The 25,251-nt window shown below is 45.4% G+C and overlaps 1 long non-coding RNA gene and 1 pseudogene across 1 annotated transcript in view; both read left to right on the plus strand.

Annotated features, from left to right (window-relative positions):
* Window positions 1–5,220: 5,220 nt before the first annotated feature.
* Window positions 5,221–25,251, plus strand: part of LOC148001890 (uncharacterized) — a 30,764-nt gene continuing 10,733 nt past the window's right edge. The window contains exons 1-2 of the long non-coding RNA XR_015635816.1: window positions 5,221–5,444; window positions 7,610–7,717. This is a non-coding gene — a long non-coding RNA (uncharacterized LOC148001890). The remainder of the gene's footprint in view (window positions 5,445–7,609; window positions 7,718–25,251) is intronic.
* LOC120096182 (40S ribosomal protein S19-like) lies at window positions 9,212–18,282 on the plus strand (annotated as a pseudogene).

Genomic DNA, 25,251 nt, shown 5'->3' on the forward strand with positions numbered 1-25,251 from the left:
GGAAGCCGGACCACATCTGAATGTAGTACAGAACTGAATATGCACTGAACGGAATTCTCAGGACAGACAGCACTGTTCTGAGCCACAGCAGCTAGCACTGACTTATCTTACTTTAATATCTGTTAGGGTTTAAATCTTGGCCTGTGCCGGACAGAACACACCCAGACAACATGGTTCCACATGGAGAGGTTTAGTGAGAGAAGAGGAGGAGAGGAGAGGAATAGAGGCCAGCAATGGGCACATAGTGGGAAGAGGGAAGGGGGCAAGAACAGAGAAGAACAAAGAGTAAGAGGGAGGTAAGAGAGGAGGGGGCAAGCAGCCCCTTTATAGTTAGGCATAGCTGACTGTTGCTAGGCAACTGTGGGGCGGAGCATACTTGGCTGTTCCCAGGTAGCTGTGGGGGTGGAGCTTAGACAGAATGCCAACAATATCCACTATGTAAAAAATTTGAGGGCATCTGTGTGTACAGTAAAAGTTATAGTTCTTATGTCACAAAGGTAATTTTGAAACTTAATGTATCTGAAGTGTACACTAAGAAAACAGTAAGCAAAAAGATGCTTACATCTCACTTAAAGTGGAAAAACTTATTTCATTTTTAAATTATCTAACCTATTTGGTAAACAGCTTAGTTACAACCAGATAGATGGAAATACATGGAAACAACATACAACGTACAAAATCCTCTATGGAGGCTGTAGTTGCATTTTTGAGAATTCTGAAAATTTGGCTTCTTTAAAAAACATGAAAATGTTGTTAAGAATGTGCTTTCATTTTAATCCCAAGTGTAGGGATGCAGGGCTGCAGCAGCTGACTATGATTTGCCTCGTGCTCTAGCAGAGGCGTGGTTGCGTCAGCTGCAGACAGTTTCTGAGATTGTGTGATGTTTGGAATCCTGAGGACTTTTCAGAGGATATATAAATCATAAATACAAGGGCACCAAGAGGTGTGGGGGGGGTGTTTGTTGACCATTTAGGGAGGCTGGTTGTTTTTTGTTAGTAGCTGTGGTCAAAGAAGAAACAAATGGAAAGAAATTAGATTCAGGATTCTCGTTCCCCTCCCTCCCTGTTCTTCTCCTATCTAGTGTTAGGGTGTAAAACCAGGGGGTGGAGGTGGGAATAAAGGGTAGGAAAAAGAAGAACCCACAAAGTAGCAAAGACTCTTCCATTTAAAAGCTAAAGTTTTTTCTTCCCTAGACGGAATAATTTTGATTCTACTGAACTTTTTTATTTTTATCCACATAAATTGAAACCCCATTGGCTAGCAGGCAGATGTAGCCTTGTACTGATTCAATCTGACATGTCCTTCCACCAGGCCAGGACAGACTTCCTGCTGCAGGCTGTTCTAGGCCTCATTTATAAGTGTTCTAGTTTTTAGACACAAGGAACACTATTTCTTGCTGCAGTGTTACCATTCTCAGTAGTGCTTCCTTGAAAACCCTAAAAAAGGATAACTTCAAAATCATTCTAAATAAGAACATAAGCTCTCTCTCTCTCTCTCTCTCTCTCTCTCTCTCTCTTTCTCTCTCTCTGTCTCTCCCCCCCCCCACCCGAGAGGGAACAGTGAAACAGTGTGACATTTTGGATTATAGAAAGATTCTTTCTTCTGCTACATTAAATATTGGTGACTTCCTAACTACTTACCAACAACATTTGTTACCAGACTCCCTAGCCTACTATCTGTAAACTTTGGGGGTAACTTCAAAAATTAAAATTTATCTTTTTCATGAGAATTTCATATATGAGTACTCTATTTATATCATGTCCACTACCCTTTCCCTCTAACTCTCATCCTAAAAACAAAGTACGACTTCTTTATTATTGTTACACACACACACACACACACACACACACACACACACACATGAATGCACACGCGCACATGGACACACACGCACACACACATCTACCTTACTGAGTCTGTTTGGTGTTGCTCCTACGTACATGTTTAGGGCTGACCACTTGGGACTGGACAACCAATCAGAGGGCTTGTTCATTGAGAAAACTGGTTCTCTGTCTTTGAGGAGCATTGATTGCCTGTAGCTCCTTACCTAGCATGTGCCCTGTTACATTTCTTCCCTTTACACTTTGTATCCACTGGTGGTGTCATTGTGCAGATCTTGTTTAGGTAACCATGTAGCTGAAGCTTCTCTGTCATGTCTAGAAGATGCTATCTAGCAGCAGGCATCCTGATCCTCTGGCTCCTTCAATTATTCTGAGCTCTCTTCTGTAATGTTCCCTGAGGCTTTAGGTAGGGCTTGTGTTGCAGATGCATCAGTCGGGCCTGGATGCCACAGGTCAGTTGTTTTCTGCATTTTGACAAGTTACCGATCTATGATTGTTTCTGTTAAAAGTGAGTAGCTTAGTCCTAGATGAAACTTGAAGAGGTTGTACTTTATTTCGAACTTCTGAATCTGTATTTTCTATGTCGGGCACTATTAAACTGGTGATGTTATTGTCTGTAGTCTTTGAGAACCCCACTTAGAGCAGGCATCTGAATCATGACCACTGAAGAGTCATACTTTTATAGTTATGAACAACTGAACCAAGCATGCTAGTCTTGTTTATTTTTTGTGGTGAAAGGGATCAAACTCAGGACTTGAACATGCGAGGCAAACCATCAACACTAAGCTATACCCCAGGCCCAAGTAAAGAACACTTGAAGAAAACTGCTTATCTTTGCACTATAGTAAATTTTGGAGGAGTAAAGCTGATCAGCTTGACTGGTGCACAGACCTAACCATTAAAATACTTGCTGATTAAGTCCTGTGTTTGCAATTCTCACACATAAATGTAGATTGAACTAGGCACGCCTCATTTCAGAACACATGTGTGTTGGTTTCTTACCTTATGCTAGTTCCTGTTCTTACAGAGTTTGTGTCTTAGAAGAAAGGTACCATAAACCATGTGTCTCTTGTCTTTTCAATAATGTAGATGAACCCAGGGGATAAAACAAGACAGTCACAGAAAGACAAATGCTGTCTACTCTAAAAAACATTGAATTTGTGCAGGTCAAGCACAGGACTGCAGTCTGCACATCTGGTAGTGGTTAGAATAAATCGTTACGGAGGAAGCAAACGTGCTTTTTCCCTTGCTTGGCCTTCGCTCTTGCAGGTGAACTCTGTGGCTACCCTGGTGGTTCTGCCCATTCTGGTGAGGGCCCTAAATGAGTGTGTTACAGAGAAGAGAGGATGCACCGGTGTGGAATAGACTGTGGCACAGATTACATCTCCGCCTGGGAAGCAGAACGAGGGTGGCAGGGACCAGGCTTGAATACTTCTGGTAATATCTCATCAGGCCTTAAGGGGTCACACAGGACCAACCAGGGTTGGGAGGGGTTATTTCACACCACTAATAACCTATAGACTACCCAGATGCCTCATTCCCTAAAGGTTTCATCATCTCCCAGTGTTAACAACTGGGAACCAAGCCTTTTATATCAACTATGTAGCTCTCCCTCCTGCCTTCCCTTTCTCCCTCCCTATTTCTCTCCCCACTCTTTCCTTTTTTTCTTTCTTCTTTCTTTTACTGTGACTTATTGGATTTAACTAGGGTTGCTTACAAGAACGTGAATAGAAGAGCATTATTTACCTTACCTGTGGTTAAACCAGAAGAGAAAATACCTCTCTCTCTGCTAGCAATCATTAATTCCTCAGGAAGGGTGGGGCCTCATCCTCTTCCCCTCCATCGCAACAGTTATTGGACTCAATGAAATCTTTGGCAGGTCTCATGCTGCTGTTCAGAGCTGCTGAGAACGGGAGTGTAAGGAGTGCGTCATACTTGCAAGAAAGTACCCCACAGCACTCCACCTCTATGCTCTCAACCCCTCTTCTGTGATGTTCCCTGAGCAGTCTTGGTGGAGGAGATACAGGCATCCCACTTAGGTTTCAGCTTTCAAGTCATTTATTATGAGTCTCTGCAGTAATCACCATCCACCACAAAGAGAAGCTTCTCTGACCAAAGGTGACAGTAGCCCTGACCTATGGGCAGAAGCATAAATACTTACAAGGCAATTTAAGCATAAATACTTAGAAGGCAATTTGACAGGGACATCATGTTCAGTTAGTAAAACAGCACCAATAGCTGGGTGTGGTGGCACACGCCTTTAATCGTAGGACTTGGGCGGCAAAGGCAAGTAGATCACTGTAAAATCTAGGCCACTCTGGTCTACACAATGAGTTCTAGGCCACCCTAGATTACACAGTGAGACCCTATCTCTAAAGGAGACATTAAAAATGAACAACAGCAGCAGCAACGTCAGCAGTAGTTTTGCTACGACATCCCTAGCCATGAGTTTTTGATTAGGTTTACCTTGCCAGACAGGAATTCTCTCCTGTGTAGCAGGGCCTCAGATCCAATCAGAAAGCAACTGCTTATCCACAGTATGTGCTTGCCACTATTGCAACAGAGTAACTTTTATTCTTTCAAGTCCCAGCTTTCACAGCACAGCAGGGAGTCTGTGCTTATTGTAACAGTTACTCTTCACATCGCCTTTGATACATCTCTGCACTCTCCACTAATATTTATTGGTCATAATTCTAGATACTTTTTGTGACTTGGTGTCAACATAATGATCCACAATTCACTGATTGGATGTCTGTTTTATTCTGAGCCTGTGGTTCTAAACACATAAACCCATGATGGTTCTAGTCTCTGGTAAAGATGATCTGGCTCAGAGAAAGGCGGTAGATAGACTAAAACCCCTCTCTTTCCTGAATGCTGCCAGGCTGCTCTGGTGCCTCTGAAACCATGGGTTTGCTGCGCTGTATGCGGCCTGCCATTATTCTGTTTTAGATGATGGTAATTTCCTTTCGTAGAGGCACATCTCTTCTGTTTCTTTCCTTTTTCTTTCTTTTTCTCATGGCAACTTTTTGATTACAAAAATGCCAGAATGAGGAAACTTCTTTTCTCCTGCTCTCTGCTCAGTGCCTCCTGTCTAGTTGCCAGGGGAGGCAGATAAGCCTTAAGTGCAATACTAATTTAATATCCTGGGCTAGATCAGGCCTATGATGTTCATGGCATCTCTTTGGCACTAGTGAAGTCTTCCAGCCTTGTGCAGACTTTTTATCAGGCCCATAGATGTTCCAAGGTTGAGGTTACTGGGGGCTGAGCTTCAGAGGTGAAAGTTTAGTCATGGTTTCTGAGGAACAGAGAAAGCAGTGAGGCATATTTAAGATGGTTCTAATTTTGGAAAAGTCTTTACCATGAGTAAGGCTGGTTATTTGTCATTTATCTGAACAGCTTCTGCTATTTACTCCTGGTGCTTAGAAAGAACTGGTGGAGGTACAGGCCGAAGGAAGTCTTGCAGTTCTCTCCTGTCCATCCCCCCTCAGCCTCTCTGGTTATCAGTGCCTCTCAGTGCTAGGATTTTGACCTGCCTCTTCATTGTGTGACTGTGATGGATCAGGCCTGACTCAATCTTAAGGATGGAAGCCATTTTGTTATAAGGTCAGAACAAGTTCATTTCTGTTTGCCACAAAATTCAAGCTGACCATACTTTAATCTACTTCTGGAATTTGACATGCTCCCCACCCTATGGAGTTTGACTCATACCTTGAATACACCCTGATAAGATGTTCTGCCAAATAATTTAAAAATTCTTCCATAACCAAAATTCCTCTGGAAATCCCTAACCCTTGAAAACTCTTAGTCTTGCAGTTTTTTGGACTATAAAAATTCTAACATTTCCTGTGTTCTATGCTATATTTTCAAACTGTGCTTTAGGGAAATAGCTCCAGTCTGATAGAAAATAAAGGTTGCTTAATTTGAACAGAGAATTTGGATAGTGGTTTTTACTCTTGAACGGTGAGGTTGGCAACTGTTACTAATTTCTGTCCCAATCCCATTATTCTGTCTTGTGTTCTGTGGTGCTGGAAACCACTAAGTGATGATGCTTTGGACATGAGAGGAAGAGCACCAGGCTGAAGGGAGCCCCAGCTCCCTCTTCACTCTAGAAGTAGAGCACAAGCCTGGAAGAAGCCCAGTTTCCTCTCTTCACTGTGGAAAAGCACAAGGAAGAACACCAGGCTGAGGGAAGCCCCGGCTCCCTTCGCTGTGGCAGCCCCCATAGTGCCTTCCTCTTCATAGCCATGAATGGCTACTGTAGAACCATTGTTCTGTTTGTGGGTTTCCCATATCACATCTCTGTGCAGTTCAGACACTGGCACCAGCTGACCCACTAGTGTCCCTCTTAGAGCTCTGGTTCCAGCCAGTGCATTTTGTAAACCCAGCACCTCCCTCTTGTTCCCACACCAGCAGTCAATTTGCTTCCTGGAATGATCATCTTAGGATGCCCCAGCTTCTCTGGATTTTCATTTTTCAGTTCTCTGTCCTTTATGTTAAATTTTCTCTCTGAAGTAACTTTTGTAGTTTCCTTTTGGAGCTGGATCCTGACTGATGCCCATGTGCTAACTCTATACAAGAGATACTGTAGGTTTGTGGTACACTCTGGCTACACAAAGGAGGGCCAGCACTTCTATCATGGACCCAGAGTGCATGGGGAGGAGAATCCCTATTGCACAAGGCTCCCCTGTTCCAACAGGAGCAGAGAAGTTTGTAGATACTAATTAATAACCTACATCTCTGTATGGTTATCCTCCCAGTGAAGATGGAGTGGTAGTGCCAGCCTGGTCAGCTCCGTAAAGCACTTTCCAACCCACCCACTTGTTTCATGAAGCCAGGAAAGCAAAGGTGTAGAGGACGCGCAGGCGGATGGAAGGAGAGAGGGAGAGAGCGAGCTACCGAAAGAGGTCAGAAGTGTCGCCGAATCATGGAAGCAGTATTCTTTAACACACTGACTGCTTGGTACTCAACTGGTAGATCCGCCTTGGGAGACGGTGTAAGCTTTAGGAGGGTTGTTCCTGGTCAGTAGACCCACGCCCTGCTCCCTGTCTGCTGTGTTAAAAGACATCTCTGGTTGATGCTTGTACTTCCACAATGTCCTGCCCAATCTGGCGGGGATCAGCAACCACGGACAGACCTGCTGAGACTACAAGCCAAGATCAACACTTCCTCCTCCCCTCCTTCATGCCCTTTAGGGAAGGTCTTTGTCACAGCAGCTCAAAGACCAGCATAGCAGTTCAGCCTATGCTGGGGTGGGTTGTTGGTGGTGTTGGTGTTGGTGTTGGTGGTGTGGACTGCACAGGGTGTGGCAGAGGGAGGGGTCTGTGGGAGCCATGTCTGAGTTCCACTATGACTGGGTAGTTTGACTACGCCTGTCTGAACATGGCTTTCTTTGAGTTTACCCTGGTTGGTGTTTGTTGAGTCTGTACTTTACGTTCTTCACAAATCTGGGAAGGTTTGTCGCCATCAGTTCCTCGTATATTTTCCTACTCTGGTTTTCCTCTTAGGTTGCCTGTATGCATGTCCTCTTCGTCATGTCCCTTAGCCCCTAAGTCCTTTTTGACTTTTAAAACATATTCGTATTCATTCTTTGAGAAGCTCATAGATGCATATGATGTATTTTTATCACATTCACCCATTTCCTGAATTCTACTTCCTGGACACCCCTCCCCCCGCATACACACACACCTCTGCCCACTTCACTCCTCTTTGGTTTTGTTTTTTTTAAAATAACCCACTGAGTTCAATTTCTGTTCCCCTTATATGCATAGGGGTGGGGCCAGCTCCTGAAGCATGGTCGACCTTCCAGGATGACACCCCTACAGAAGACCAACTCTTCCTCCCCTAGAAGTCATCAACTGTCCACTCCTCGGCTAGAGGTGAGGCTCTCGTACCTTCCCCCACTGAGGCTACAGTGCTGACTGGCTTGATCTTGTGCAGGGCCTGTGCAAGCAACCACGACTGCCCTGATTTGGTGAGCACAGCAGCCATTGCATGTCCAGGGGATACTACTTTACCCCAGTCCTCACTGCCCTCTGGGTTTAGGTTCTGTTGATAATTTTTCAAATTTGGTATTAATTTTTAAAGATTTTAAAAAATATTTTAATTATGCATATGTTTGTGGGTATGTGTGCCTGCAAGTTGCAGGTGCCTGAGGAGGGGGACATAGGCGTGATAGGTCAGCTGTTAACATGGGTGTTGTAATCAAGCTCAGGTCCTTTTTTATGAGCATACTACCTATTCCTAACTGCTGGGCCATCTCTCCAGCTACCCTTTTTTTTTTAATAGATTGGATAATTTCTATCATTTGAGTTTGAAGTTCATTGACTTTTAAAGTCTTTGTTCTGCCATGTACTCTATATAGGAATTTTAAATTTCATATATATATATATATACATATATATATATACATATATATATATATATAACATCTTCATTTAAGATATGAAAAAGTTAAGCATGAAGTTATAACTGATTTCTTCAGAGTCTTAGGCACAGCTCCTTAAAGAAAGAAGTGGGGCTGGAGAGACAGCTAAGCATTGAAAGTGTTTGGCAAACAAGCAAGAGGATGGGCATTGGTCTCCAGAATCCAAGAAAGTGTGGACTAGGCATGGTTGCCCCAGAAGTAGGAGACAGGGTAGTCTGCCTAGTAGGACTAGCTACAGTCTGGCCAATGCTAGGCTTGACCGAGAGCCCGTGCCTAAGAAGAATAAGGTTGGAGAACAATAAAAAGATTCCTGACACCTCACAAACATGCACATGTGAACCTGCACACACATGCATGTGAACATGCAAACACATATATGTGAACATGTATGCACACACATGAACAAGCATGCACACATGCACGCACACAAATCCATGAGAAGAGAAAAGTAGAAGCAGTTATAACATTTGAAAAAAGTCACCACCTAGAGGCTATTCAACCATGTACAACTACAGTTTTCTAGGACTCTAACCAGAAGCCCCATTTACAGTAAGAGTTGTGTCTTAACCCTGAAATGTACCTGCATGACCCTTGTTTTTTAATCTTATAAGATGACAATTCTGTCCAAGGCACCACTGGAGACAGCCTCTGATATCACCAAGGGAAAAGGGCAGTGCACTGAGCGAGTCAATTAAAGAAACTTCCAAAATGTAGTTGCTACTAAGATACTTTGGTGTGTCGGTGTGTCTGTCCTGTGATGCCTACACCTATCTTGGCATGCCTTACCTTTCCCTGAGCACTGACCTTTGTTTAAACCTGATGTTTAAGCCTTTTATCAACTTTCTTTTTATGAACTCTAACTCTGCATCCCATAGGAGAAGGCTCTGTCGAGGGGCTTCCCAGACTGCTGGTGGTCATTCTCAGCTTTTTCTCCTGCTCAGTAAACATGGCCGTACAGGTCTGGATTCAGACACTAACTCCCTGATGTTTTAAAAAGCTGTTTCTTTTTCTATGTTGGTAACTGGGTTTTAAATCTGTTTTGACCTCCATAGGAGAGGAGAGCAGGGGTAGGCTTTTTGGAAAAACAAGACACAAGCACGTTCTACAATGTCTAGCTAAGGAAGCAGTGTGTGTGTGTGTGTATGTGTGGTGTGTGTGTGTGTGTGTGGTATGTGTGTGTGTGGTGTGTGTGTGTGTGTGTGTGTGTGTGTGTGTGTGTGTGTGTGTAGCTATCCAGAATTTGGGGCACCCAGGAGATAAATATTTATAGGTTGAATACTCAGGAAGTGATCTGGATGAGAGACAACAAATTTGGTAGGTGAGTTCTGACTTGGAGGACAGAGTCAAGGCTGCTGACCGTTGATCTGTGCCGGTTTTCAGATCTCCCTGTCATACAACCCAAGAAGCACGGGTCCTGTGGAAATTGCAAGGTAAAACCTTGCACCTCCCCATAGATGCCATGTGCATAAGATAGGTTGAGGAAAACAAGTCAACCGAAGCAGAAGTACAAGAACACAGGCTTCTAGCACACTTCAAGGCCTGGAAATCTCGTCTGTAGTCTTCACCTCAAACAGGCCATTCACCCGGTTTTGGATGAATGCTCACACTCCACGATGTTAAACAGAGTCTTATCAAGTACAAGCCATTCCAATTTTAGCTGCAAATTTGACCAGTTTGTTCCCCGTGTAGATCACTAAGAGTGCCAAGCAGCAAGTGCTTGAAATTCGATGAGGATTAGAAGAAAACCAGACTCATTGTCCTGTCTTCTTTTCTGCTACTGTGAAAAAGACGGAAACCAAAAGTAATTGGGGAAGAAAAGTTTATTTCACCTTACACTTCTAGGTCACAGTTCATCATTAAAGGAAGTCAGGGCAGGAACCTGGAGGAAGAAGTTGAACCAGAGACCGTGGAGGCATGCTGCCTACTGCCTTGCTCCCTCTTCCTAGGGAATGGTACCACCCATAGTGGGCTGGGTCCTCCTACATTAATTAGCAATTAAGAGAATGCTTTCTTTCTATTGTAAAAGAAGGATCACAGTGCCTTTCTCCTAGGAACCCCCAGGGTGAATCTAAATGAGTTTATTTGTGCAAGATGCCTAGAGCCCTGACTGGTACAGAGTATGAAGTCCACATAAGCATCAGGTGAAGTGGTTTCTGCCATTAATCATTTGCATTTGCAAAAAAATGGAGACAGTAACATCCTGGGTGGTCCATGTACCAGGAGTAGACAGACACTTTCTTTACAGGCGTGTCCTTCCAGTGCTTGCTTACCTTTTTTAATTGATTTTTGAGACAAGCTGTTGCTAGGTAGCTCAGAAGGTTCACACTCGAAGTCCTCTGACCTGGCCTCCTGGGGGCTAGATAAGAGGTGTGCACTGCCCCATGTGTCTCCACACAGAGTTTCCTTTCTGTGACACTACCATCCCATCTGTTACCCCACACAGTGGACATGCCTCCTCATCCTAGATGGTGCACAGGACTGGAGAGGATGGGGCAACTGGGGAGCACAGCTGAGACCCAGCCAAAGACCCTAAGCTGTGCTAAAGGCCCCCTGCCTTGAGGACACTCCCTACTGACCCTGACCCCAAGCATGGGCATAGCCTCGACTTTAACAGCTTGAGTTCCATTCTCATCCCTACATCTTACAGGGCATTCCATTAAGCCACCGTGTATGATGGCTGCTTTATGTCAACTTAATGCAAGACCGGGTCATTTGTGAAGAGGAACTCAACTGAGAAAACGATCCCATAAGATCTGTCTGTAGATGAGAGTGTAGTGCATTTCCTTAATCAGTGATTCGTATGGGTGGGCCCAGCTTATTCCGAGTGGTGCCACCTCTGGCCAGATGGTCCTGGGTGATACAAGAGATCAGGTTGAGCAAGCCATGAGGAGCAAACCAGGAAGCAGTACCCTCCATGGTCGCTGCTTCAGTTCCTGCTGCCTCAAGTTCTTAATCTTGAGTTCTACCCTAATTTCTTTCAGAGACGAACAGTTACCAGAAGTAAGCCATACTCCCTTTCCTTCCCAGGTTGGTCATGGTGTTTTATCACAGCAACAGAAACCCTGAATCACAGTGTCACTTAACAAATGAAAATTCTATTTTCCTTTGAGACATGGTCTTGTATAGTCTAGGTTGGTCTTGAATTCCACATGTAGTGGGATGTCTTAATTGTCTTGACCTTACTTCCTCAGTGTTGGGATTATAGGCAAGTGCCACTACACACAACTTATGAGGTGCTGGTGTGGAACCCAGGGCTGATCCTGTGATGAACCAGCCTGACTCCATCTTTAGGGTGGAAGCCATTTTGTGATAAGGTCAGAATGAGTTCATTTCTGTTTTCTGCAAAATTCAGGTTGTCCATGCTTTAGCCTGTTTCTTCCACTGTTTATCTGTGTAGCCATGACTATCCTGGAACTCACTCTGTACTATAAACCAGACTGGCCTCAAATGTGGTGATCCACCTCCCTCTGCTTTCTGAGTTCTGGGATTAAAGACTTGTGCCACCATCTCCTGGCTACGTTTCTGGAATTCAACATGCCCCCTTTCCCTATGGAGCTTAACACCTTGAATGTACTCTGATAAGATAAGACATTCTGCTAAATAATTTAAAAATGTTCAGCCAAGTTTCCATGCAACCACAATTCTTCTTGAAATCCATCAATTCAGGAAAACCCCCTAGTCTTGCAATTTCTTAGGCTTATAAACCCCTAGCTTCTCCTGTGTTCCATGCTGTATTTTCAACCCCCCCCCACATTCCCCACCCCCCACCCCCGGCTTTGGGTAGACAGCACTGTCTGACAGAAAATAAAGTTTCCTTAATTTGACCAGAGTTTGGGTAATGGTCTTTACTCTCGATCACTGAGAATAACACCAGATGCAGAACCCTCAGCTCCTTCTCTAGCACGATGTCTGCCTGGGTGCCACCAAGCTTCCGATTGTAAGGAGAGTGGACGAATCTCTGAACTGTACGCCAGCCGGGTTAAATGTTTTCCCGGCTGGGAATGGCATCTCTTCAAAGCAATAGAAACAGACCCTCCTTCTGTCTATGTGTGCTTAACCCCTTATAGCAATTAAACAAATGCAGCAACTTTGTTTCACTCTGGATTGTCTTGAAAGTCTTTTCTCATTGTGCCCAGGATCCAGCTTTACCTGAGTGGGGCTTCCTTCAGGGAGGATTGATTCCTCAGGCTGGTGTGGGTGATGTCTCCTCACTGTTGTTGATGTGTTTATATGGTTGGGGTGCAGAGATAGACAGATGGACGAAAGAGAGAGAGAGAGAAAGAGAGAGAGAGAGAGAGAGAGAGAGAGGGAGGGAGGGAGGGAGGGAGAGAGAGAGAGAGAGAGAGAGAGAGAGAGAGAGAGAGAGAGAGAGAGAGAGAGAGAAGTTTCTGGTATGGCTCAAACTTCACGCCCTTTTGAATCCCTTGCAAGTTTCTTCACCTTGCTTTCTTCTGAAGTCAAGAAAGCATTGCCAGTGAATTTGAAACAAGTTTGTTTGCATTTTTACTCTGAGTTTTGTGTTTTCAGATAACTATTTGCAGCCTCCGAAGTCTGCACGCAGTTGTAGGTCACATTGCACACTGGCCCAGAAGGGGTTCCGAGATTTTCTTATGAACATCTGGAAGATTCCGAGCCTTCCTTTTTGCCGTCAATCAGGACTTAGACTTTATCTCTTGTCTGTTCCCATCTGTTTTTAAAACTCGTTTGGGAAACTCGTCTATGGCCCGAGACTTATTCGTGCATTTTATTGCTGTGTCACTGTGAGGAGCAGATGGCAGTACATTTCCACTTGATTTAAGAACTCACATTTCTGTTGCCTTTATATTGTCATTTTTAATGCCGGCGTGCCTTTTAAAGTGGTTTGTTTGGGAACCTTTGAGAATATACGACTGGTTCTTCAAGAAATGGCTGAATGCGTTTGGGTACGTTTCTTTATCTGTGAAATATTGACTGTCCTCTCACCAAAGACCACCAGAAAGCAAAACAAAACCAAGTACCAAGCAAAGAAATCTAAGCATTTCAGACTTATGGTTAACAAAAGAGCATATTGCCTTGAGAAAGAGTTAGTAACGTTTCAGGAGGAGGAAGTCAGAGGAGGATAAGTTCAGGGTGTGGGCTGCAAATGTGAGTTGGTTAGTTTAAATGTCAACTTGACACAATCTAGAGTCATCAGAGGATCCCAGTGAGGAATGATCAAGATCAGGTTTGCCTACGGGCATGCCTGTGGGGCACTGTCTAGATTGTTAACTAATCCAGCCCACTGTGGGCGGCAACATCCCCTATGCTTGGCCCTGAATATATGAAAAGCTAACCAAATATTAAGCAAGTGAATAGAATGGGTGCATCCATCTTTATCTGCTCTTGACTGTGAATGTGGTGTGACCAGCTGTCTCGGGTCTTTAAATCTTTTTAAAATTAGTGTGTGTGTGTGTGTGTGTGTGTGTGTGTGTGTGTTTATTTGCATGTATGTCTGTATACCATGTACATGCAGTGCCCCAGGAGTCCAGAAAAGGGTGTAGGATATCCTGAAGTGCAAGTGGTTCTAAGCCAAAGAACAGTTGCCAGGAATCGAACTCTGGTCCTCTAGAAGAGCAGCCAGTGCCCTCGTTCGCTGAGTCACTTCTCCAGCCACTGTCTCAAGCTCTTGCTACCACTACTTCCCTGTAAACTCTTTTTTTCCCCTAAATTGTGTCTTATGGTGTTATACCACAGAAGTCCAAATAAAATTAGAAAAGGAGGGTAAACTTAAGGCACAGTGCTGCTTGAGACTGGGCAACAATTCTACCACAATAGCTTTATGTTGAGGCCAGCAGCCGCGTATGGTCATGTTACAGTAGCTCATTGTCTTGTTGGGTTTTTGTTGTTGGTTTGTTTACAGTGCTGTCTACAAATAGGGGTAGCCATTCCCTGGGTTCTTTCACACAGGAATGAGAATTTTAGTTTAAATTTTATTGCATGTGCATTAGTATGAGGGTGACAGATACCCTGGAACTGGAGTTACAGTTGTAAGCTGCCATGTGGGTACTGGGAATTGAACCTGAGTCCTGTGTAAGAGCATTTAGTGCTCTTAACCACTGAGCCATCTCTTTCTGCCCCATTTCTTTCTTTCTTTTCTTTATTCTTTCTTTCTTTCTTATTTATTTATTTATTTATTTATTTATTTATTTATTGTTGTTATTTTGAGACCGTGTTTCTCTGTGTAGTTCTGGCTGTCTTGGAACTCACTATGTAGACCAGGCTTGCCTTGAACTCAGATATTTGTTTGCGTTTGCCTCCCAAGTGCTGGGATTAAAGGCATGGGCCACCACTGTCTTAGTTAGGGTCTCCATTGCTGTGAAGAGACACCATGACCAAGGCAACTCTTATAAGGCACAACATTCAATTGGGGGCTGGCTTACAGTTTAAAGGGTTCAGTCCATTATCTTCATGGCAGAAAGTGTGGCAGCATCCAGGCAGACATGGTGCTAGAGAGTTCTACATCGTCATCAGAAGTCAGCAAGGAGAAGGTCTGAATCATGCTGGTCAGACTTAAGCATATATATTAGACTTCGAAGCCCCTCCTCCACAGTGACACTTCCTCTAACAAGGCTACCCCCTCCCCCAATAAACACACCTCCTAGTATTGCCACATTCCACAGGCCAAGCATATCAAACTACCACAACCACCTGAAGTGAAAACTTAAGGGTCCTTCGGAAAGTCGGTTTTGTTGGATGGTATTGTGCTGGGGCAAATATGCAAAGGAGTGTTTTCCTGAAGTGGACACAGGTGAAAGGCTGTTCTGCTAAGGCAGACACGTAAAAGGACATGTGATGAAAGATTCTTTGCTAACAGCATGCATGGTCCACCTTACATGCATTGTCGAGCTCCCTCTGTTGGGACTCCATAGAAACACACCAAAAAGCTTCTGGTAGTGTGTTGCAGCTTCTGGCCTCTTCCCAGTACTCGGGCAGATTGGTAGAGTGACGTAGGCTGATACAGACTCATGTGGAGTTCTGCTAAGTCAGACTCATGTCATGATGCAAGACCATGGAGGACACATGCTGTTTCATGGGAGTATAAATAGCACTCGATGAGCTGTGAGGGCCTTGCTGATACAGCTAACTCTGCGATGCTTTTTGGTCTCATGTCTTCACGGATCTTCTCCTCACGGAGAAGAGAGGCACAGACTCTCCTGACATCCCTGCTGTTCCAAAACCCTCCTCTGACTGGTACCAATCCACCGAGGCCTGGCTGTTTCTGTCAGTTCATGCCACTGCTGCTGCTATCCTGACATATTGAACTGGACTGCTGGTGTATCTGTGATGTGTTTGTGAGTGGATCGAGCTGCTGTTGCTGACCTATGACCTGAACTGCTGACTGTCCGTGTTGTTTGGAAATCAGCAGTTCAGGAGCTGCTCCAAAGAGCCCTTCTAAACAGGTTCACTGCCCCGACCCCATCCTTTCTTTTCCATTACCTCTGGTGGGCGGTGGGTTAAAAGGGAGGTTAAAGCGTTTAAGAACCATCATTAAAAATAGGCTTTGAAAAAATTAAAATTACAAGTATTAAACTTTGTTAACTCTCATTGAGTAACAAGACCCCAGACCTTAGCACAACTAACACCTTGTTGGAGGTACCATTCTCACCTTAAAACCCAGCATGTAGGGTCCAACACCTGCCAAAACAGGAACAAAAACCCAGTCCATCAAAGACCTTGCCACATATGGGCTGGAGAGATGGCTCAGCAGTTAAGAGCACTGACTGCTCTTCTAGAGGTCCTGAGTTTAAATCCCAGCAACCACATGGTGGCTTGCAACCATCTGTAATGAGAGCTGATGTCCTCTTGTATGTCTGAAGATAGCTACAGTGTACTTATATATAATAAATAAGTTAATTAATTAAAAACAAAAGACCTTAAGTATGGTTCCATGATCCAGGAAAGTCCCTGAATGTCCTAACCTTGCTTTTTGGGTTTTGCTTCTTGCTAGCTGCTCTTGCTAACTGAAATGTGGGAACCAGATCTGGGTTTTGTGAATAAAAGAAAAGGATCGGTGAGGCTGGGGAATGCAAGGCCCCAGCAAGTTCTGTGTGTAGCTGCTGGTGGCCCCACAGACTTTCTTTTCAGCTTTCAGAATGTCTCTGTGTGTTCTCCGGTGAAGCTACATTGTAACAATGGAAGGAAAGTTAGTCAAATTAGAGGTCTTTATTTGAAGAAACTAAGATGTAAAGATAACACAAGGTCCCAACAAAGTAGGGGGGCATCTAAGATAGGTTTGCAAGGGGTGGTGGGGGGGAGTAGTGGTGGTGGGTGGGGAGTGGGGTGTGGAGGTGTGGGGTTTTTTCCTTTGATCTTTATAGACTTTACTTTTTAAAAAATAATATTTTTGTATTGATTCTTTAAACATTTCACACATGTGTACAATGTGCTTTGATCTTATGCATCCCCTACTACTTTCCTCCAACTTCTGGAACCAAACAACTCACCATCCTCCAGCTCACATCCCCATTAAAAATTACTGCTATCATTTATTACATCGAGCTCTAGTCAGTGCTGCATATAAATGCTTGGATATGGGGCCTTCCATTGGACAGCTACGAATGGCCACGCCCTCAGTGAAAATGACTCTCCTCCTCTCCTCAGTCATCAATTACCAAGCCACCTCGGCTGGGGTGGGGCTCTGAGGCTTTTGCTGTCTGGATCTTGTGCAGTTAACTAGAGCTGCTGGGAGTTGGTGTGTGCGCCAACTGTGCGGTGTTCAGAAGTCAGCATCCCACGGCTCTCCTTCCAGGTCTTGCGTTCCTTCTGCCTGCTCCTGCGTGCCATTCCCTTTGCGTTGATGGAGGAGGCTGAATAGACGATCATCCACAGCTGAACACTCACCATTTTTGCCAGTTAGGAGTCCACAGCAGTTACCACTTCATGATGCAAAAAAGAAACATCTCTGGCCAAGGTTGAGCTTAGATCTATGTGTGCAGATAATTATTAAGGAGGTGGTTTGACAACAGGACCGTTTAATAGAACACCAGCAGGTTCCCTTTCATTAGAAAATAATTTCAGAAAATGCTGATTCTGTTTGCTTCTGAAGAACCATATAATTAGCTGGTTTTCTGTTGGAGATTGGTTCTAATGCTTTGATTCAATCGGGAAACGGAATGTCCAAATGCTAAAGGTCCTTGTCCCCAATTGGTTTTTGATCGATCAATAAAGATGCCAATGGCCAATGGCTGGGCATGAAGCAGGGACCCTTAGAGTTGTGTGGGCAAGGACACAGAGAGGAACAGGACAGAATCACCATGACTGGGAGTGGAAAGATGGGATGCAGGCGTGGCAGGAAATAAAGCCAACTAGCCATGTGAGACTTCCGGTAAGTGGCCATTGGTTGGTCACTTCCCCAATTGGGCCTGGGGTAACAGGGGAAGGTTTTGGAGTGCCCAGCCTTTTAGGTAGCCAAGACAGTTAAAATAAGCTAATGCACGCGACGCCCGACTTGTGAGCCTGGGAAACCCCGTTGTTTCCTTTCCCTTGGCTGGCAGTGTGGAGGCCTCAAGATACCTGGAGTAACTGTAAAAGACGTTAACCGGCAGAAGTTCGTCAGAGCTCTGGCAGCCTTCCTCAAAAAGTCCAGGAAGCAGAATGTCCCTGAATGGGTGGACAAAGTCAAGCTGGGCAAACATAAAGAGCTTGCCCCATATGTTGAGAACTGGTTCTACCCACGAGCTGCATGGCACCTGTACCTCCGTGGCAGTGCGGGGGTTGGTTCCATGACCAAGATCTACAGAAGACGGCAGAGAAACCGTGTCAGGCCCAGCTACTTCAGCAGAGGCTCTAAGAGTGAGGCCCGCCAGGTCCTCCAAGTCCTCAAGGGGCTGAAAATGGTGGAAAAGGACCAAGATGGGGGCCGCAAGCTAACACCCCAGGGACAGAGAGATCTGGACAGGATCGCTGGACAGGTGGCAGCTGCTAACAAGAAACATTAGAACAAATGATGCTGGGTTAATAAATTGCCTCATTCATTAAAAAGAAAAAAAGAAAGGCTAATGCATGTGTCTTTCATTCTTGGATGGTGCGATCCGCCCGGAGCCATATTGGTTTAGCCAAAAACTCACCACTACAGTTTTCTACATTTATTGATGAATGTCCTTATATTCACCCTCCGATCCCTCAGCGAATAATATTGTTTTAAGGGCATTTCATCCCAGAATTCCATGGTTTCAGACCCACCCTTGATCCTCACTCACGTCAGGTCCAATTGCTTGGAAGATTTTCTTTCTGTTGCCGTGAGTTCCCAGAGATGCAAACAGAGCATGCGTGGTCACAGATGCGCTTCCTTTATTGTGCGGTTAATAGAACTGTGACTGTTTTCCAGGGATAGCAGGAATGTGGTGAGGTGGACACAACAGGGAAACTGAGGACAACAAATTCTGTTCATGTGCTTTAGATCTAGAGCACCTTAGTCGTTCATGTGCAAAAGGTGAGGTCTCAGCTGGGATCTGATTATAAAACCTCACCAAGGATGTCTGAGTGCCCACAGAGTTTAAAGGCACAGATTGACCTAATCCATTCTAGTTTCTAGCCAGGAGCTTATGCCTATGGCTGCTACGGCCCTTCCTTCCTCTTTCATATAGCATTGGTCTGATGTTAACTGCCATTTCTCTAGGGGTACTATGTGCTAAGAACAAACTCAGCATTTTCTCTGCTTTGCTTCATTTGCTTCTCTCTATAATACCAAGGCCTGTTATCTTCGTATTACAGAGGAGAGATTGAGTGACTGAGCAAAGGTTAGACCACCTGCTACCCTGCAAAGAGTGCTGGGATGCAGGCATGCTAGCTGACCAATGCCTCCTGAAGGGAACACAGCAGGAATGCAGACTCTTGGCCTCCTGCCTGGGCTCAGCCTCAGCTGTGCTCATATTGGGACATTGTGGAGCCTCTCTATGCCTCAGTTACTTTCTATAAGAATGAGATGGTTGGCCCAATTAAACTGGTCCAGACCAGTAAGCCCTATGCAAACAGACGTTCAATGCCATTTTCCCTTAGAGAGTTCTAAACTAAAACAACGAGAAGGCACGTCCATCTATCTGTTAGAAGAGCAGGAAGCTGAGGAGGTGTGCCGGTCTGTTAGAACGGTGGAAAGCCTGGGCACTGGTGAGCGACATAGCTCCTACTCATTGCTGGTATCATTTGATGGTTTCTTTCACATCCAGCAGTAGTCTCCAGTCTGTGCTCAAGTGAGTTGAAAACATCTCCACTAAAAAGCTGTTCACCAATATTTGCAACAGGTTAATTCACAATTACCGAGAATTGGAAGCGGCCGATATGGCCTGCAGTAGGCAAATGTGTCGATGAACTTGTACATCCACACGGAGGAGAAATATTATACATGAAAAGACGTAGGGGGTCTTAGGCACAGATTGCTAAGTGAAAGAAGCCACGATAAAAGGTTGTGGAAAAGGCAAAGCAAAGAAAATAAAAGAGATCATTGGTTGCCAAGGGCTTGGAGCAGCGGTTTTCAACCTTCCCACGCTGTGACCCTTTAATACAGTTGTGGTGACCCCCGGCCATAAATTATTTGTTGCTGCTTCACAACTGTAATTTTGCTGCTGTTATGAATCTGATACGCCAGATATCTGATATGTGACTCCTGTGAAAAGGTCACTAGACCTCCCCCATACACCCCCCCCAAATAAGGAGTCACAGGCCACAGGTTTTGAACCGCTGACTTAGAGGTAAAAGGGATGGATGAATGTCCCGCGCTACGTCTCGCCAGCAGGAACGACGCGGCACACACAGGATCCTACTACAGAAAAGCTTTAATGCGTCTTGAGAGGGAGAGCATAAGCTTACAATGCGGAGACGGAGAGTGAGGAATAACCGTCCCTTATATAGGAAACTATCCTCGCCTAGGACGTGTCACTCTCTGACTGGTCGCTGCCAATTATGCCAGATGACGTACCAAAACGTACGTGTCCCTTTGAGTAGGGACGTTACCAGGCGCCTGCGTATTGCCCTTTTTACTAGGTGCGTTCTGCCGGATGCCGGTGCCATCTTGTAATGGAGTTTGTGAGGACAGCTCCTCACATATGTGAGGACAGCTCCTCACATCTCTGTGAGGACAGCTCCTCGGACAGCTCCTCACATCTCCCCCTTTTCTGTTTTTTTTAAGCAAACAGGACACCCAGATATAGGAGGGTGAAGACAGAGGTCATATCCTCGTACAAAGTTGGCGAACCTGTACAAGAGAGATACCCTTAGGCTGTTGTTGGGACCCAGGGCACTCCCGACCCGTCGCACTGCCATTTTTCGAGGGAGGGAAAACTGGGGCAGAAACCCTCATGTAATATGACATGCCTTCCAGGGAGCATATTTGGTAGAACTTCCCTGTGCGATGCTAAGCTCGTCACCCCTCATGGGCTGCTCAAGCCGGACACTCTAATCCTGTGCAATGAACCGAGGTTCTAGGAGTGCAAGAGCTGTCCAGCCGGCGACCTGTTGCTTGAGCATGGTCAACCAGATATCGGCTGACGCTCCTTGTTCAAGGGCTACAAGCGCCTGGGCGATCACTACTTTGTCCTTTCTTGTTTGAGATCTCAATTTGCAAAGCAACCAGAGGAGTAACACTAATCCACAGCAGAGGATCACTCCAAAAAGTCCCACTCCTACCCATTCCTTGAAATAAGAGACTGCTGAGGTGATCCAGGACGACAATCCCTCCGTCAAAGACAGGTCCAGTCGGGTAGAATTTATTTGAATGATGGTCGCTCTCAGCTCCCGAAGTGTCTGTTCAAACTCCGAGGTCCAATTCTGTAACAGATGCTGTGAAAGACTCTTAGACAGATTAGCAGCTCAGGTAAATTTGTCATATTATATGGAGGTGACACAAAGGCCTGGGAGTTTTTGCTCACAGCCAAGCTGGGCCAGTTGCCATAGAATGTCTAATTGCTCTCGGACCAGATCTATACGTTGGTTGACAAGCATAAGGCCTCCCTATATCTGAGTATTGGCTGAGGCCTGTCTGTCCCGAGCCACAGAGATGGTGGCCGATAAATCGTTGATAGTTTGGGTTGTCTGTACTGAATTTGACAAGGCCAATGCCGAGGCAGTAACCGAGGGAGCGACTGCTGTCGTAGCAATAATGCCAGCAATAATTGCAGAAGTACCAAAATCTCTTTTTCCTCTAAATAAGGTCATGGTCCCTGGGGCATCAACAGGGATCGGGATAAAGCGAGGCATGCGGGTAACTACTGCGATATTTTATATGAGTAGCTGTCCAGACAGAGGCAGCAGGTTTGATGTTCCCCGTCCAGGAAAATGACAACCGTCCCTTTTCGCCCTTTCCTCCAAGTAGCATCGCTATGGGCGTAAGATCAGTGCAGCTACCATTAACCCAATGTAAGGCCACCACCATAGAGAACTGTGGCGTTAGCCACAATGTCCTCCTCACCAGTTCCCCATGTGGCCTCCCTTAACCAAGCAGAAGATTGATTATATAACATAATGCAAGGGAGATCAAAAGATGTTTTGTTGAATATGCCAAAACAAAGGCTGCCCTTAAGGGGAATAGTCCTATTTTCTTTTAGTCGTTCAACCTGTGGATCCTTAGGTAAATAGGCCAACCCTAAATCCCTGTTAGTGGTACATCACCGGCATCGGGAGTGGAAAGGTTGACATTATTCCCCATCGTAGCTCGCCCTGCACCGTTGCTGGCATCCATGGAAGAAGAGTGAGGAGGTGCAGGAGTCCCAGTCCCTTCTTGATCACTTGCTGTGATGCTCCTAGTAAGTCGTCCTGGGATCCATATGGGATTTTCATTGTCCTGTGGAAAAACACAGACAGCTCCCCTGGATCTTATTAAAACAGGATCCGGGCCTTTCCATTCATTTGTTAATACATCCTTCCATTTGACTAATTCTTTTGTCCTCTTGGGCTCTGAGCAATGTCGCTCAGCTGCTGTTTGTCCAGCTTCATCAAGATTTAAAAAATTTAAGGTAAAAAGGGCCAGAGCAGTGGCCACTCGGGGTGTTGGGGGGAGTTCTATCATAATTCCCCTCCTTTGTTTTATTAAATATGATTTGAGTGTCCGATGAGCACGCTCTATGATTCCCTGTCCTTGAGGATTGTAGGGCAGGCCCGTCAGGTGGGTAACCTGCATCTGAGCACAAAACTGACGGAATTTTTGAGATGTGTAGGCGGGGCCATTGTCAGTTTTTACACATTTTGGCTTTCCCCAAGCACTCCATGCTTCAAGGCAGTGCTGAATGACATGTGTTGTTTTTTCTCCTGTAAGTGGGGTGGCATGTAGAATGCCAGAACATGTGTCTATAGATACATGCACATACTGAAATTTTCCAAAAGTAGAATTATGAGTAACATCCATTTGCCAGATTTGCAATGGCTGTATTCCTCTTGGGTTGACCCCGATGTGAGGAACTGGGAGGAACTGGCAGCACTGTTGGCATTGGGTGACTATATCACGTGCCTCTTTTCTAGTTATAGAGAAGCGGTGGCGTAAAGTTTCTGAGGTGACATGGAAATTGCCATGAAAGGCTTTAGCGGCCTCTAAAGGAGAGGCCAGGGCCACAGCTATCATTTTTGTGGCTTTGTCAGCCAAATCATTCTCTGAACTCATTGGGCCAGGGAGTCCAGAATGGGCCCGTATATGAGTAATGTATATAGGGAATCTTCTATTTAATAGGATAATTTGGATTTTTCGGAAAACATCTGCCACCTTACTAGTGGTTTTAATTATACCGGCGGTTTCAAGAATACTAACAGCACTAGCTCGGCCTCCTCCTCTGAGTCTAAGGTTTTATTTTCAGAGCTTTCAGAACTGTCGAGGTTCAGCGCTTCTAGCTCTTTCACAGGGTATAGGCTGGCTCCCCCTCCTGGTTTATGTGTAGAGGAGGAAGTGCTGGAATCTGAAAATTTCAACGCTCCCTTGTCTGTGGACTTACCGGGAGGGCACTTTTTCTTAGGACGTCTTTTTTCTTGCGCGCGCCCAACCTCTCACTACGTTCGGTTTCTGACAGACTTTCCCGGACTACCTCGAGAGTGGCCTGTCCTTCTACTACTGCTGCCTTACACGTTTCATCCTTTAAACAATTCTTAACCAGCTTCCATATAGCTTTGGTCCCTAGGCGCAGATCATCTTCCACCAATTTTCTGTCAAGGTCTTTTCCAAGTTTGTTCCATGAGGCAATCGTAAACGAGCCTGAACAGGCAAACCAAGGCGCCACCCTCTCCACCTCCTTCACAAAGTTTTTAAGTGTTCCTCCTCCAATTTTGATGTTCCTCTGCTTTAACACTGTTTCCAAGGCCGTGACCACAGACTGTGAGGATCCCATGATGGGCCAGGAACGCCGGCGGCTTATCTACGTCCATCTGACAAGGCGTGAGGTGAAAGGGTAGAGACGGACACGCTGCTCTCTTATGTACGGGAGTCTTACACGCGCCTCCCCGGACGGTGCCGCTTATCTACGTCGGCCTTATCGCGTCCTTGTTCCTCAACAGTCAAAATCGAAGGTAAAAGGGAGCTGCGCGAAGCTCACTTATATACGAGAGACTGAGACGCGCCTTCAGCTGCTGTGATCGTCCTTTTAACAACGAAAACGGTGAAAACAGAACATAAAGAGTAGGGTGGCTCCCAGGACAAATACTATAGCCTCAACAAATCCTTCCCAAGGTGGTGACAACCCCAGACCAAAGTCCAAGAGAGGGCTGCCTCTCCGAACATATCTACCTGCAGTTCTGAATCCTCCTTGTCGCCAAGGGATCTCCGAAGGTGCTGACGATGGTGAGGTCTTTCCCGGGTTTCGGCACCAGATGTCCCGCGCTACGTCTCGCCAGCAGGAACGACGCGGCACACACAGGATCCTACTACAGAAAAGCTTTAATGCGTCTTGAGAGGGAGAGCATAAGCTTACAATGCGGAGACGGAGAGTGAGGAATAACCGTCCCTTATATAGGAAACTATCCTCGCCTAGGACGTGTCACTCTCTGACTGGTCGCTGCCAATTATGCCAGATGACGTACCAAAACGTACGTGTCCCTTTGAGTAGGGACGTTACCAGGCGCCTGCGTATTGCCCTTTTTACTAGGTGCGTTCTGCCGGATGCCGGTGCCATCTTGTAATGGAGTTTGTGAGGACAGCTCCTCACATATGTGAGGACAGCTCCTCGGACAGCTCCTCACGTCTCTGTGAGGACAGCTCCTCGGACAGCTCCTCACAGATGAACACAGGAGTTTCGGAAACAGTGAGGCTATTCTATGTGACTGAGGGTAGATCCATGCCACCGCTCAGTTGTTTATAGTATGTCAGTATCGGGCTGGGGCTAAACGTCAGTGGTACAGCACATGCCTAACATGCTGGAGGCTCTGGCTTCTGTCCCCAACACTGTAGATAGGAAATCAATATTGGGTCATCCAATATGTTGTCATTCCAAAATGTTGTTGTATGGTTGAAATTTAATAGGCAGCCTTTTATCGTGGCTTCTTTCACTTAGCAATCTGTGCCTAAGACTCCCTTATGTCTTTTTGTGTAAAATATTCCTCCTCTGTGTGGATGTACAAGTTCATTGACACATTTGCCTACTGCAGGCCATATCGGCCGCTTCCAATTCTCGGTAATTATGAATTAACCTGTTGTAAATATTGGTGAATGGCTTTTAGTGGAGATGTTTTCAACTCATTTGAGCACAGACTGAAGACTAACAAAAGCACAGCAGCATGCAAAACGTTAACCACTGGGGAAGTGGTGTGTGTGGTAAGACTGGAGGCAGGAAGGAACGGGGGACCTGTCTGCATTCTTATACACAAACCTGAAACATCTGTAAGAGGTGAAAGATTCATATGATCTGAGGAGAAACCGCAGCATTCAAACATCTGTGAAGAGTAATGTCCAGAGTGAGTGCACACGACACTAATCCCAGCATCAGAAACTAAGTCAGGAGCATCAGTGCCACACTGGCATACAGAGACTTCTAGGCCAGCCTGAGCTACAAAGTGAAACTG

The sequence above is a fragment of the Rattus norvegicus genome, chromosome 13 (genome assembly GCF_021556685.1).
Source record: "Rattus norvegicus strain SHRSP/BbbUtx chromosome 13, alternate assembly SHRSP_T2T, whole genome shotgun sequence".
NCBI classification, from domain to species: domain Eukaryota; kingdom Metazoa; phylum Chordata; class Mammalia; order Rodentia; family Muridae; genus Rattus; species Rattus norvegicus.